Raw genomic sequence first — 13,796 nt, forward strand, 5'->3', positions numbered from 1 at the left:
GGCTTGGAGGGGCAACTGTTTTGGTACTTTTAACTCTCTTCTCTCCATCACAGTACTGTGTTGTAGAGATAATGTTAATTGCCTGGGAAGTAGTGAAGCAATGAATGATCCTTCTGGTTTTCTAGTTCCTTTTCACATGTTTGACTAAAATCCTCTTTATCTGTAAGTATACTCTGGTGCTATAAATACCTACTTAGGGGCAAGTCCAAAACATTAATTGTTTGGGGTATGGTGTATTTGGAAACAAGTTGCATCATTAAAAATAGATGCTCTGATCTTACTTCAGTGGTAGTTGGCCTCTTAGCATCAGGCCTGTAAATGTTAATTGTGTGAAAATACATTAAATGTGTATTAATTCTGGACTGTGATTGGCGAAAATCATATTGTATATTAAAAAAACCACCCAATGCCTTAAAAACATTGTGTCCATTTCTATAGCAAAAAAGCATGCTGTTTCCATTGTTGGATTCTTATGCAAGGTTTTGGAAGCCTCCCCAAAAGTTGTGTGTATTTGATATATCTGGGCATATCTCTTTGGGATTTGGGCACTACATTTTGTGTGGTACCTACTAGAGTTGGATAATCATGTCATTTTAACACATCAGCTAATGTTAAAACTATCACTATTTAACTGATAGTTGAGAAATAATGCTCCTAATTAATTAATAAAAATCAGACGTGAAGTAAGCACCAGCTAACACAAGTAGGGGTGGCAGAATCTGTTCCTGCAATGACCTCTGTATGGGCAGACCCCCACTGAAGTCAGCAGAGCTCTTCAAAGGAGCAGGATTGGGACCAAAGTCTGTAGCATGCAGTTTGCTTTCAGTGGATATACTTCTGGAAGGCCAAAACAGATCTGCTGAATTAAATAAGTGTTGCCCCATTTTGTAGATGCTTTCCTGAACATTGCTCCTGCGTTCAAGTGGTGAAGACTGGAAAAGAATTGTTATGTGTAAGGCGGTGGAGTGGCAGCACTACGTTGATATAGTTTCTGAGAGAATCATTCTGCAAAAACTTTGTAAACATCTTTTGGCCAAAGGAGCAGAAGTGAACTGTTCATAGCAACATTGGTCCTTGAGGTCTGGGAGGCTTTACTAACAGTTGATTCACATTTTTGCCATTTATTTTCAGTACAAATTGAAAGTTCCCCTGACTGTGAAAACAATTTTTTAAAAAAGAAACAGGTTGCTAAACAAAGTTTTGGATTAAGGAATAATGAACGATGGTGAGGGCATTTCCTGGCAGTCAGTAACCAGCTGGAGGAGCTGAGAGCCCTTGGCTCTCCCTTAGTCCCATAACCAGATGATTGTTTTTTCCGTTTTCACAGTTTATAGTAGCAATAATGACCTCCTGGGTCCTAGCAGTTAACAAAGTACCTTCTTATGTGTTAAAGTTAAAAAATTGAATGACACTTGACCATGGATACAGTGATCTGTTTACAGGGCTAATCTTTGCTCTAGCAATTAGCAGCTGTAGAGTAACCAACCAAGATTTGATTCTGATTAAGTATATACTGTATATATTGTGGCAGAGCTCTGACCTTGCCCCCGTGGGTCCTGCGCTTCTAGGTGGTTTATAGTAGCCTCAGTGGCTCACTGTGACCCTCCACGTAGCCCTTCTCTCTCTAGGGACAGGGTTACAGTCTACTGAGCCCTTTTCATCAGAGGCCAGCAAGGAGGTTGGTGAGAGAACTCCCACAGTCTCTGTTGTCCCTGGGAGCTTATTTCAGAACAGTTTAGTCTCCTGTCCTGACAGGGGCCTGACTTCCCCTCCCAGGAGATGTTCCTGTAGTGGTGGGTTGGGGGAAACCCGGGCCCACCCTCTACTCCAGGTTCCAGCCCAGGGACCCTAATGGTAGCAGCTGTTGGCAGCCAACCTTCCACTGCGAGAGTTGCTACATTTCCCTGAGCCACTTCCCCACAGCTCTCCTGCTTCTCCCTTCTTCACACTTACCTTAGGGCTCTCTTAAGGATGGTTTGAGGGTGTGTTCATTAACCAGCCCTTCAGCCGCACATTCTCTCCCCTGGCTGACTGGAGTGAGCCCTTTTTATAGTATCAGCAGGGCTTTAGGGTCAGGTGGTCACATTAACTGAATGGCCTCACCTAACTCTTTACAGGTTAATTAGAGTCAGGTGTTCTCATTAGCCTGGAGCAGCCCCTGCTCTGGTCAGTCAGGAAACAGAAAACTGTTAATCCAGTGGCCAGTATACCTGCCTTCTGCTATTCTACTTTACCCAGCTGGCCTGGGTCTATCACAGTATTAATGTCTCTAAAGGTGATTGCTAATATTTTTTTGACCTGAGATGTTAAATATTGACTGAAGCAAAGCAGATGTCAAGTTTTTCTTCCAAGCACTCAAAAGTTAGGAAATGCTGGAACTAAGGTTTCCTGTGCAACTTTCTTTTTCCCCTCTTGTGAGTAGTATTATGACAGTCTTTAATTATGTGATTAGATACTATTTTTCCAAGCCTCTTTTCATCCCTGCTTCTCCCTTCCTCTTCAGCACTAGCCTTAGCTTGTCTCATGCACCCCTTGTTCCCACCCGTGTTCCTTGCCCTTTCCCAGCTCCTAGCTAGATCAGGAAAAAGTTTTCCCCTCCCATGAAATTTTTAGATTTTTCAGAAATGTTCCCATTCCGCATCAGAATGAAACCAAGACCTTTTAATGTTTTTCATGAAAAACCAGAGAGAGATCTGCCCTAAAATAGCCAATAGCCAGTGGTTAGGGCACTTACCTGAGATGTGGGACACTCAGGCTGTGCTGCTCTCCTCCATCCCAGGCTATTCTGGGGTGGGTTTTAACAAGCAATTACATCCTGCACCTGGAAAGCCTTTCCCAGTGGAAGTTTTTCAGTACATTCCCATGAAGAGTTTGTGGTTTTGACAAATTAGCATTTTATGACTCCCCACCTCCCAAAAAAGTTTTGTCTGAAAATTTCCAACCAGCTCTATTCTTGACCCCTTTCTCCATCAGCTCCAATTCTACTCCTGTGCCGTTCTCTCACCCCTCTGCATACAAGTCAAGGTGTTTCCTCTTCTCTGCCTGGGGACTGGCAGGGGGAGCACTGAGTGCACAGAGGAGACAATCGGCTTGCTCTCAGTTCTGGCACCTAGCCCCACTCTGGCACACAGCAGTGGAGAGGAGCAGTTGCAGGAGAAGCAGTCTTGGGATGGGATATGTTCATTTGGTCTGTGGGGATGGTGCATGCACCGTCTGGTTAGCATATAGAGGCTGTGAGGGGGAGGGCGTATGCTTGAAGCGGACAGAATCTTTAGAGAAACTGTCCTCCAGATTCTTAATACTGAGCATATGCAAAGTGCATTTTTTTTCAGAGATTTATAACTAGGAATGATTTGGGCTCTTTTTTTTTGTCCTTAAAAAAAAAAAAAAAAAGGCACATCGCTAACACCAGCATGACCCTCCTGCCAAATCTGAAGTCCCTGCTGCAAAGCACGGAGGCTCTAGAGTGTCTTGCCAACACTATTGTAAGGTAGTTTTAACATGGGCAAAACAACACATTTTCCCCTCACCTCGTTCTCGGAAGCAGCTGAAACTGTTTTAGCTGAAACTTCCAAAGTGTGGAAAGTGCCTTAGGCCGATGACCAACATAAAACATTTCAGCCCCAACAGTTTGACAAAATTGTATATGTATACAACTGAAAACAGTCTTACAATCGAAAGTGTCAGGCAACGTTAACCATAGATATTGCTGCATGAGGTGCCTATAATAGGACTCCGTATTATGTAGATTATTATATTCTGAATGTCTACCTGTTGACTCTTGTTTGTGCCTCCGCTAGCACAATGGCCCTTGATCCATGATTTACTGCAATACCAGATGTGCCAATCCCCAGTAATCAAACTTATGAGTCAGCCCTCCTTTTCCACCCCATGCCCCCAAATAATGAGATCAACTTAAAAAAAATAGATTTTTTTTTTTAATGAGGTCTTTTGATTTGCCTTCTGATTCTTGGTCCTTGAGGTTTCACACTGTCAAGCATTTCTCTCCAACCATAAGATTATGTTTTTTAATGAGCTGAGATTCATCCCTTCAGGATCTAACACCAAACATTCTGAGAGACATGATAAAAACATGAGAATTGGTATAACTGCAGAAATAATAATCTGAAATATCTAGAAATCTTTCCATTATCGCTGTAAGCTTTTAAGAAATGTAACCGTTTTCCATTTGTAATTAACAGTAACAAGCTGGCACTGTTAGCATGAAATGTCCTAGTCTGGTAGTAGGGGCTGATACTGGGCTAAGTGAGTACGCTGACCTACTGAGGCATGTGAATTCCTGTTGGGATCCAGGAGGTGAGTGGGCTCTAGGACCTCCCCCTAGTCTAAAGGAAGGATCCACTGGGCCTGGAAACCGAATGAGTCCGGGGGACAACTAATGAGATAACAGGGACAGGAGTGAGGTCAAAGGGTCAGATGAAGGGAACCTAATGGGGACACGGAGCAGAGAACCCCAAACAGCGCCCACAGCTCCTCAAAGGCATCAAGGGAGCCAATGGATGCCACCCAGAGGAACTCTGCCTGGATGCGTGAATGGACAGAGGGTCGGAAATAGGCCTCACAGTCATAGGAGACCCCATCGACCAGCCTCCTCTTCCTAGTTTTATAAATTGCCCTTTTAGCTAAGGCCAGGAGGAGGTTGACCAGGAGGTCCCGTGGCAGTGTGGGGCCACGGATAGGGAGTGCATATATAAGGAGGTGAGGGGAAAAGTGCAAGCAAAATCATAACAAAATATTTGTGAGGAGCTGGAATAGGGGCTGCAGCCTGGCGCACTCCAAGTAAATGTGTCCCAAGGTTTTCCTCATGCCGCAAAAGGGGCAGGTGTCCAGGACAGGGGTAAACCGCACTGGGGAGTACGAGACCTGAAGAGCCTAGAGACCCTCATGCGTTGAGTGAGCGTCAGGTGATCCAGCCAGTCTCCCTGGTCGTAGTTCAAGAGGTCTCCGACTCTGGTGACTTCTGCCAGGACCAACCTCTGGCACACTAAGAGGGATTCCGCCACCTGTACATGGAGTTGGGGGTTGTGTAGCAGTGGCTCCGCAAGGAGATCTGCACTCTCAGTGGCCGCATGGACCTGGTCACTGAGCACAGCTTCTAGGTCCAGAGGAGGTCCTGGTAGAAGACCGGCAGCCCGGAGAGGTCTCGCAGAAGACCTCTCGGATGGAGATAAAGGAGCTGACGGTCGTATCGGAGCCCTCGGAAGCGGTGCAGGAAGGCGTGCGCCAGTACTGTCCACACCAGACTTCCTGCACCATAAAGGAGCTTCTGCAGGGCCTGGAGGCAGAAAACATGGACCTGAGTGAGTAGACATTCCAGGCCCTGCCCCTCCCACCCCCCCTCCAGGGGAAGGTGGAGGACACCTGCAGAGACCCAGTGCAGTCCTGGCCAGAATCACTGTCCGGAGGTGGGCCAGGAAGGCCGGGGCTGGGACCAGGGTGTTGAGTCGGTACTAGAGCATGGACAGGACTAGTTGATTAAGCACCAGTGCCCTCCCTCGGAGGGAGAGGCACTGGAGTAGTCCTGTCCATTTCCAGAGCTGCTACGTCACCCTGCCCATTAAAGCATACCAGTTTTCCGATGGAGACGGATGTGTGGCAGAAAGATAAACGCCGGGATAGAGCAGTGCACCTACGCTCCACTGGATGGCCTGAAGCGCAGATGGGAGGGAGCTTGCCTGCCACCCATCCCAGACCACCAGACCAAAGCTCTTGACCCAGTTAACCTGGGCGGAGGAGGCTGCCGAGTCGGTGGCCTGGCAAACCTCCACCTGTGCCAAGTCACCCGGGTCCTGGACTACGAGGAGCATTAATCAAATGTTAAAAGCATTAAGAATGGTAAGAAAATCTTATATAGTGGTCACAAGATTGAAAATAAATACTGATCTCCCCCCCCCCCCCCCCCGCCACAAAAAGTTGATTCCTCCTCCTTATAGCACATGGGACCTGTATATGTATTTTGGACAAAACATGAAGTGTTCCACGGAACACAGAGCATTTGAGGTGTGGATGTCAGATAAGGTGGCTAACTTCCGTAGACGTTAAAGTAGTAACTCTTCGAAATCTAAAGGCATGTGAGTTGTTAGGCAGATGTTTCTGTCTGGGTGAAGGAGGATTTAGGGCAGCGGTGGGCAAACTTTTTGGCCTGAGGGCCACATCAGGTTTTGTAAATTGTATGGAGAGCCGGTTAGGCGAGGGGGTCATGGTCCGGCCCTCACCTCCTATCTGTGCCCCCCACCCGGGACTCCTGCCACTGACCGCCCCATCCAACCCCTCCTCTCATTCCTTATGGCCCTCTTGGACCCCTGCCCCATCCAACCACCCCTTCTCCCTGTCCTCTGACTGCCTCCTGCTCCTTCATCCAGCCTCCCCTCTCCTTCCTGACTGCCCCCCTGGAACTCTTGCCCTCATTCAACCCTCTATTCCCTCTCCTGACCGCCCCAACCTCTATCCACCCTCCCACCCCCTGACCACTACCCCGAACTCCCCTGCCCTCTATCCAACCTCCTCTGCTCCCTGCCCCCTTAGTGCGCTGCTTGGAGAAATGGTGGCTGACGGCGCTACAGCTGTGCTGCCCGACTGGAGCCAGGCCGTGCCGTCGCCGCTGCTGCTGCGCAGCACAGAGACTGGATCAGGCCGGGCTCCGCAGCTGCGCTGCCCCAGGATCTCACAGCCCTGCCTTCCAGAGCATGCGCCGGTGGTGGAGCGAGCGAGTTCAGGCTGCGGGGGAGAGGCAACAGCAGGGGAGGGGCCAGGGCTAGCTTCCTGGGCTAGGAGCTCGGGGGCCAGGCAGGACGGTGCCACGGGCCGGATGTGGTCCCAGGCCATAGTTTGTCCACCTCTGATCTAGGTCTGAGCAGTCCTGAGAGAGGATCCCTGGGAAGAGAATTTATTGTTTTTGTTTAATAAAGCAAAACCCCAGGAAAAGAGTGCTTGGGGTACTTTCCCACACTGTTATTCCAGAGGAGAGCACTTATCCTGCTAAACATGCACATTGGATCAGGAAGGGTAGTCTGCTTTTTAAGGCATTTACCTGGGGTTTGGGAGACCTGGATTCAGTTCCCTGCTCTACCACAGACTTTCTGCATGATTTTAGCCAAGTCACTTAAATTGAGATCTTCAGAAGGTAGTTATGGGCCTAATTTCCATTGATTTCAATGGGCATTAGGCACCTAAATACCTTTGAGGATTTGGGCATTAGTCTTACTTACAACTTATTTATATAGTTCACAGTACACTAATAATAATAATTATTATTAGCCTCCATTCACCACCTGTAAAATGGGGATAAAGGCATTTCCCTGCCTCACAGGGCTGCTGTGAAGATACACTGAAGGCTGAGAAGTGCTAAGATGCTACAGTATTTGGGATCATATGCATATCTGAAAGCAAGATGAGAATACCCCTAAAGTTGGGAAAGCTTTACTTTGAATCTGAAATATAGCGTGTGGTCCTATCTATGATTAATTTTTAGGATGGTTCTTGTTCTTCGTTTCCATTAGCTACAGACTGGAGCAGGTCGAAAAATGAAAAAAATTGACAGTATATGTTGAAATCATCTTTGTTCCATGGATTTAGAAATGGAATGATGTTCTGGTGCCTGAAACTTTTCTTGAAAAATTTTCTCAAAATGTTTATATCTTTTGATCTTTCAGTTTTTTGTTTTGTTTTGTTTTCCCACTCTCCACTGCTTTTCCTCTTTCTTTTTAATTTTATTGTTGGGTACAATAGAATAAATGATATCCAGGGTTTTTTTCTTTCTCTTTTTAACGAGCTGCAGGTTGTCCAAAGTTGAGGAAACTTTCAAAAACTGCAAAGCTGCAAAAGGAAGAAAGAAAATGAAACAAACAAAGTTCCCCAACATCATTCATTCTGTTGAATTCAGCAGGAAAACTGGGGAGTGGGGGAAAGGGCAGAGAGGAGAAGGGATAGGAGGAGAATAAGAAGTGTGCTTGCAGGGGAACGGGTACTGTAACAGGGTGCTGGCCTAAGAGGCACTGAATCAGCCCCTGTTAGCTCAGAACTCACTAGTGCAGCTGCCATCAAAGGGAACAGGAGGAGTAAGGAGTGAGGAACTGCTGCTCCTAGCTAGCAACAGGAACTAGCTGTCCCCCGGGTGGCTTCTGAACTCCTATTGAATTGTACAGAGTTGTATATAGATGGTGGTGGGAATGAACACAGGAAAATAAAAGGACACTGGGGTTTGCAGAGTAAGAGGTCTCCAGCTGATTTGTACTGTGAGTGAAGCGCTTGTCTACAGGTACATTTTTCATTTCCAATTTATTGAAAAAGATTTTTAATCTAAATTTTTTTTTTGACCAGCTCTACTTATAACTTTTCCTCTCTGGATTATTTTCTTTACTTTGTGGTTTATAATGTTCTAATAGCAATAATTTACAATTCTCTACCTTTCATCCAAGGTTTTAAAAGCATAAATTAACATCACAAAATTCCTGTGGGAATTTTATAAAATGGTATCATATCCGTATCATAGATGGATAAACTGAGACAGAGAGAAGTAAATCAGTGGCAAAGCCAAGAACAGGAGACACACCCCTTGCTCTGACCACCTGTTTAATGTAGTTTAGCTGATTTAATGTAATATCAATTTTATTTTTCATAATTCAACCTTTCTGTCACTGTAAGTTTTCTGCGTTAGTGTTGGCCTATGTATATAATTCAACAAAATCTCTATTAACTGTGGAACATCTAAGACGGTGGAGCAGGCCTTGAAAAAATCTGGGATCTCTGATCACCTTGCAATATATTCACAGACATAAACATTCAGAATTAGGTGAGTTCCCCCCTCCACCCTGTTCTCCCGCTAGCTTTTGTAAACTGTTTGAGCCACAAAATGATAAATAATTATTTCCCAGCACTGGAATTTTCACACTTGAAAGATTTGCATTTATTGTTCGGTTCCTTTTATAGGGTGAGGCAGTGCAGGAAAGGGCAAAAGGGTGGCTGAGTAGTGAGTTGATGAAAGGAAAATCCATGCAAGAGCTGAAGGGTGAGTCTCGCCCTAGAAGCAGAGGATGTGGAGCCAGGCACTCGCTGATCTGAACCGAATATAGTTAGTTCTAATGTAGATGATGATTCATTGTTCTGCTTATTAGAATGATCTGGTGCATACTTTTCCAGTCTAATAAATTTCAAGCATATGACTTGTTTTATGTGTAATCAAATCAAACTGTTTTTAGAGTACAGAAAGCAAAGATACTAAAATGCTAAGGACCCTGCTCCTGCTCCCAACAGAGTCAATGGCAACAGGCCCAAGCTTTGCAGGGGATTTGGGAATATGTCCTGTATATTTATTTCCTTTTCATTGTTTAATCAAAACCATACATAATGGGTCAAATTGCTCCCAGCTTTGACTTGTAAATATGGAAGGTGATTCAAAAATACTGCCTGATCCTGCACTCATTGAGGTTGATAGTGAAGGTTTCCTTGACTTCAGTGTTGCAGGATTAAACCCACGGACAGTGTCTTACAGCCGTTAAAATGCATAGACTTTAGTGAAGTTAATCCTAATGTAACCATGACCAGCTGATGCATTTTTAAATAGGATTTTCCTTATCCACATTTGGTGCAAAATTTGTTTAACATCACGTTAGGTTAGTTAACGCATTCTCTAGTTCAGTACTTTTCCCCACTGTAGGCAAAGCCCAGACTGTTTTAGTATGAACACTTTTACTGCAGTATACTCTTCTGAAAAAAAGATACAATTAGACGTAGATTCTGCAGATGCTTATGCATATTCTCAATTTTACTACCATAGACCTGTCCCATTGAAATCTGTGAGATTCACAGTAGTAAAGTTATGTATATTTGCTATCGCTCATTCTAGGGGATAGCATCAGACAAAGTCATGAAAATTTATTTTGCGGAGTTGGTTTAGTGTAAAATTAGCAGTGGCATGTACAATTTACAATAGCGATATTTAACATCATTTGGCTTCATTGAACTGGGGCCCACAGTTTGATGGAAATTTCTCGTTCTGTTTTAAGAAAATCTGTCTATTTATGCATGTGTATTTATAAAACACGCAACTTTGTAAATAAATAGAGTACAAACTTACATAACCTCTATGCTGTTTAGGTCAGTCTTCACAAAGTTTTCCTTACATTTCATTGCAGGAGTACGTGGTAATAGCTCCATTCCAAACATCCTAACTCTTGATTTCATTGATGTAAATAGGGCAGTTTTGTCATCTTTGTGGTTTTATACCAGGAAGTTTAATTCATGGTTGATAACACGTAATGCAAATCATAACATTTTCTGTGGTAAGGTGTGCTTGCACAAGTTTAATGCATTAATATACAAGAGTCTTTTCAGATGTTTGTTCTTTTCTGTGCATGTAGAATTCTCTCTTACTTGCCAAGTTTCCTGATCTGCTTGTTTGCAGTTGGATTGCTTCTAGGTTATTGGATCATGATATTGTTTTACCAGTACATGCAGTGATTTGGTAATATTAAATTTCTTTTTTCATTGTAAGATTTAGCCTTTTAGGGAGCTCTTCTTAATTTAAGACTGTCATATGACAGCTGCTTATGGTTTTCTGTGCAACAAAAGATTGACATGCACTGCAAAGATGTTTTGAGGGCTTAGATCCTCATTCTGCCAGCCCTTAGGGATGTGTGTAATTCTACTGATCTGAGTAGTCAGTGGGAATATTCACCTGAATAAATGTATGTGTTTGCAGGATTGAGGGCTTTAGTCACTTGTCATCCTCAGAGTAAAATGTTTTTAATTTTAGTAAATTCTCATTTAAAGTGAAGTACTTTTTAAAGCCTTCACTTCCATTCGATAATGTACAAAAATGGAAATATATTTCAATACAATTTGAATAACCATTTATTTTCGCTTGCTCCGGATTTCAACTTGTCAGAGGAAAGGGTAAGGAATATCAGAGACTGCTAGATAAAATCCAGTCAGCTGCTTTCACAAATTATTCATTATATGAAGGGTTTTTTGTGCACTTCGAATCAGGCCCCTGTCGTCCCTGATTCAGCAAGGCACTTAAGCACATGCCTAATCTTAAGCGTATGAGGAGTCCCATTGAAGTTAAAATGCTTTTTCTCAGGTGATTACTTAAGCACATGCTTAACTTTACTTTCATCAGCCAGGGTATAGAAAAGTGAATAATAATCAGGGTGAATAAGAGTGGCAGAATTGCCTCTTCATGCTATTTGGGAGTTATATCAATATTTTTTTTCTTGAGCGCTTGTTGTTCTGACAACTGTCTGTACAATCAACCCTTGGTGTTGAGCAATGAAAGTGAAGTTTCTTTTTCCTTCCCTTCAGAGATTGCTACAGAAGCACTCACAGTCAGATGTTTATTGTTCACAGTTCTCACCATATGTTTTGCAGACACCGTTTATTACAAACCAAACAAAATTAACAACTGATAATAAGCGAGTCATGATTTTTTAATGTAGTGTTGAATGGATATGCCAGAAGATGGAGCTGTTTGAAAGATTAGCATAAATATATTTTATCGTTTTGGGAAACTCTTTTGCTGCAAACAAAGAGAAGATCATCTCTAGAATGCACTACATAGGGTGCAAGCAGTTACTGAAGGCATATATAAACTTAATCAAACTCTTTCTGTAATAGTTATACTTCGTGAAAATCTGTTTTCAGACATTACCAGTGGAGTGTAAGGAGGCTGAATGTAACAGAATGATTGATTGGCTTCAGGCTATTTTATCATGCCAAACGGACTCCTTCCTTTATTCATATTGTGCCTTAAAAAAGTTGCTTTGCAAAGCATATCTATTGCCCAATTCTCAAGTGTGGTATCTAAGTTGTAAATAATAATGTTCAGTGACACTTAAGTAACAAATTAAAAATAAAAACATAATTTCCCCAGTACAATATAACAGTAACACATCTCTCCCCTCCTCCAAAGGCATCTGCTCTGCTGATCCCAAGATTGGACTATCACCCATGTTCTCATGAAGCTGTTGTGTAATGTATTGTCTCACTTTTTTTGTAGTAGTAGCAGAAGATCCTTGAATCCGTGAACAACACCAGATACACTAAAGGCACTCAGTAAAAATAGCAGTAATCACAGTCCTTTTGTGCTTCAACTACTCAATCCATAAAATAGGGATGATAATTCATCTGTGTGGCTGAGTTAAATAATGTTTGTAAAGTGATTTTGAGAGTCTCTGATGAAATCTACATAAGTGCAGTTGCTGTTTATGGTTAAATAACTTACAGATGCTTTGTGTTTACAAGGTAAAATAATGTCCTGTTCTGTTCAGATTTTTATATCTTTGGCTGAGTAAAATGTGAGGCCAAAGGAACCTACTTGTTTTTATATGGACACTTGCTATCTGATCTCTCAGCACTGTGCTCTCTGTATTTACCCTAAGTACTGACCCTTCTTACTGTGATATCCAAGTGCCTCACAATCTTTCATGTATTTATTCTCACAACAGCCCTCTGAGGAAGGAGAGTGCTATTATCCCTATTTTACACAGGGGGAACTGAGGCACAGAGAGGCTAAATGACTTGCTGAATGTTACTCAGGAAGTCTGTGGCAGAGAAAAGAATTTAACCCAGGTCTCCCAGATCAGCACCCTAACTGCTGACTCATCCTTCCTGACTGGTTATACTGCTGAGCCATTAAACATGGATGACTCAGCTCCTAAACCTCAGTTCTTTTAATATCCCTGTGAAGCACCTGGCATTGGCCACTGTTGGAAGACGAGATACTGGGCTAGATGGACCTTTGGTCTGACCCAATATGTCCGTTCTTATGTTCTTTCCTTCTGGTACTTTTTTGGTGTTTACTATGTACCCATAGAATTATGTTGGGGACTGGCAAGGGGATTCTCCACACAGAATGTTCAGGGCAGTTAGTATTTCTGCTGTGATTAATCTGCTGAGCAGTCATAGATCAGCTGAGGGCAGTGTAATGACTCTGCCAAGAATTAATCTCTTCTGCTGTGCAGGGATGAATGATGACTCTCCAGAAGCAGGGAGGTTCCTTGCCATATGGGGAGGAGTGTATCACAAAGGGTCTGGTGGCCTTGGGAGGAGTGTGGCATTTGGAAATAGTTGGCATAGTGGGGCCAAGCTGATGCTAGATCCTAGAGATCCTAGCGCTTGGAGCACCTACAGTACTTGCCTTGGAACCTGTGGTGCAAAGACACACTACCAGACATCTAGAAGGGAGGGGGGATAACACTATAGCACTCCAGCATCCCACAAGAGGGCAGTGATTGCTCCAGTTCCAGCATCCCTCATGACTTCTGCCAGAGAAGGTCAGCTTTGGTTTGGTTTCCACTCAGGGCTCCAGGGCAGTTTTGCTAGTGGATGCTGAACCTAGTACATGACGTACTGTGGGGCACCAGAGAGGTTGAGACCATATTATGCAGCCCCAGTTGCCCCTTAGCAGGCTTCCTGATGTTTGTGGACATTAAGAAAGTTGGGGTTATCATATAGCATAAATCCCAATTCTGAACCTTAGAGTCCAAAATGTGGGTGCCTGCATGAAACCTCCAAGCTTAATTACCAGCTTGGATCTGATAGCGCTGCCACCAGCCAAAAATTTCCAGTGTTTGGCTCACTCTGGTCTCCCCAAAACCTTCCCTGGGGGACCCCAGGCCTCAGCTTGCCTTGAGTCTACCACAAAGGGAAATACCCCCCTCCCCTTGTCTCTTTTATTCCTCGCCCAGGCTTCCTCCTCCGTTGGTTATCCTGGAAATTACTTGTTACTTAAACTCCTTGAATTAAAAATAGAGAGGGCATTATACTCTTCCCCCTCC

The 13,796-nt window shown here is 43.7% G+C and overlaps 1 protein-coding gene across 2 annotated transcripts in view; it reads left to right on the forward strand.

The window, feature by feature from the left end:
* Positions 1-13,796, forward strand: part of LDAH (lipid droplet associated hydrolase) — a 209,023-nt gene that overhangs the window by 14,613 nt on the left and 180,614 nt on the right. The gene's annotated exons all lie outside the window — the stretch shown is intronic.

This window comes from Chelonoidis abingdonii, chromosome 3 (assembly GCF_003597395.2).
Source record: "Chelonoidis abingdonii isolate Lonesome George chromosome 3, CheloAbing_2.0, whole genome shotgun sequence".
NCBI classification, from domain to species: Eukaryota; Metazoa; Chordata; order Testudines; family Testudinidae; genus Chelonoidis; species Chelonoidis abingdonii.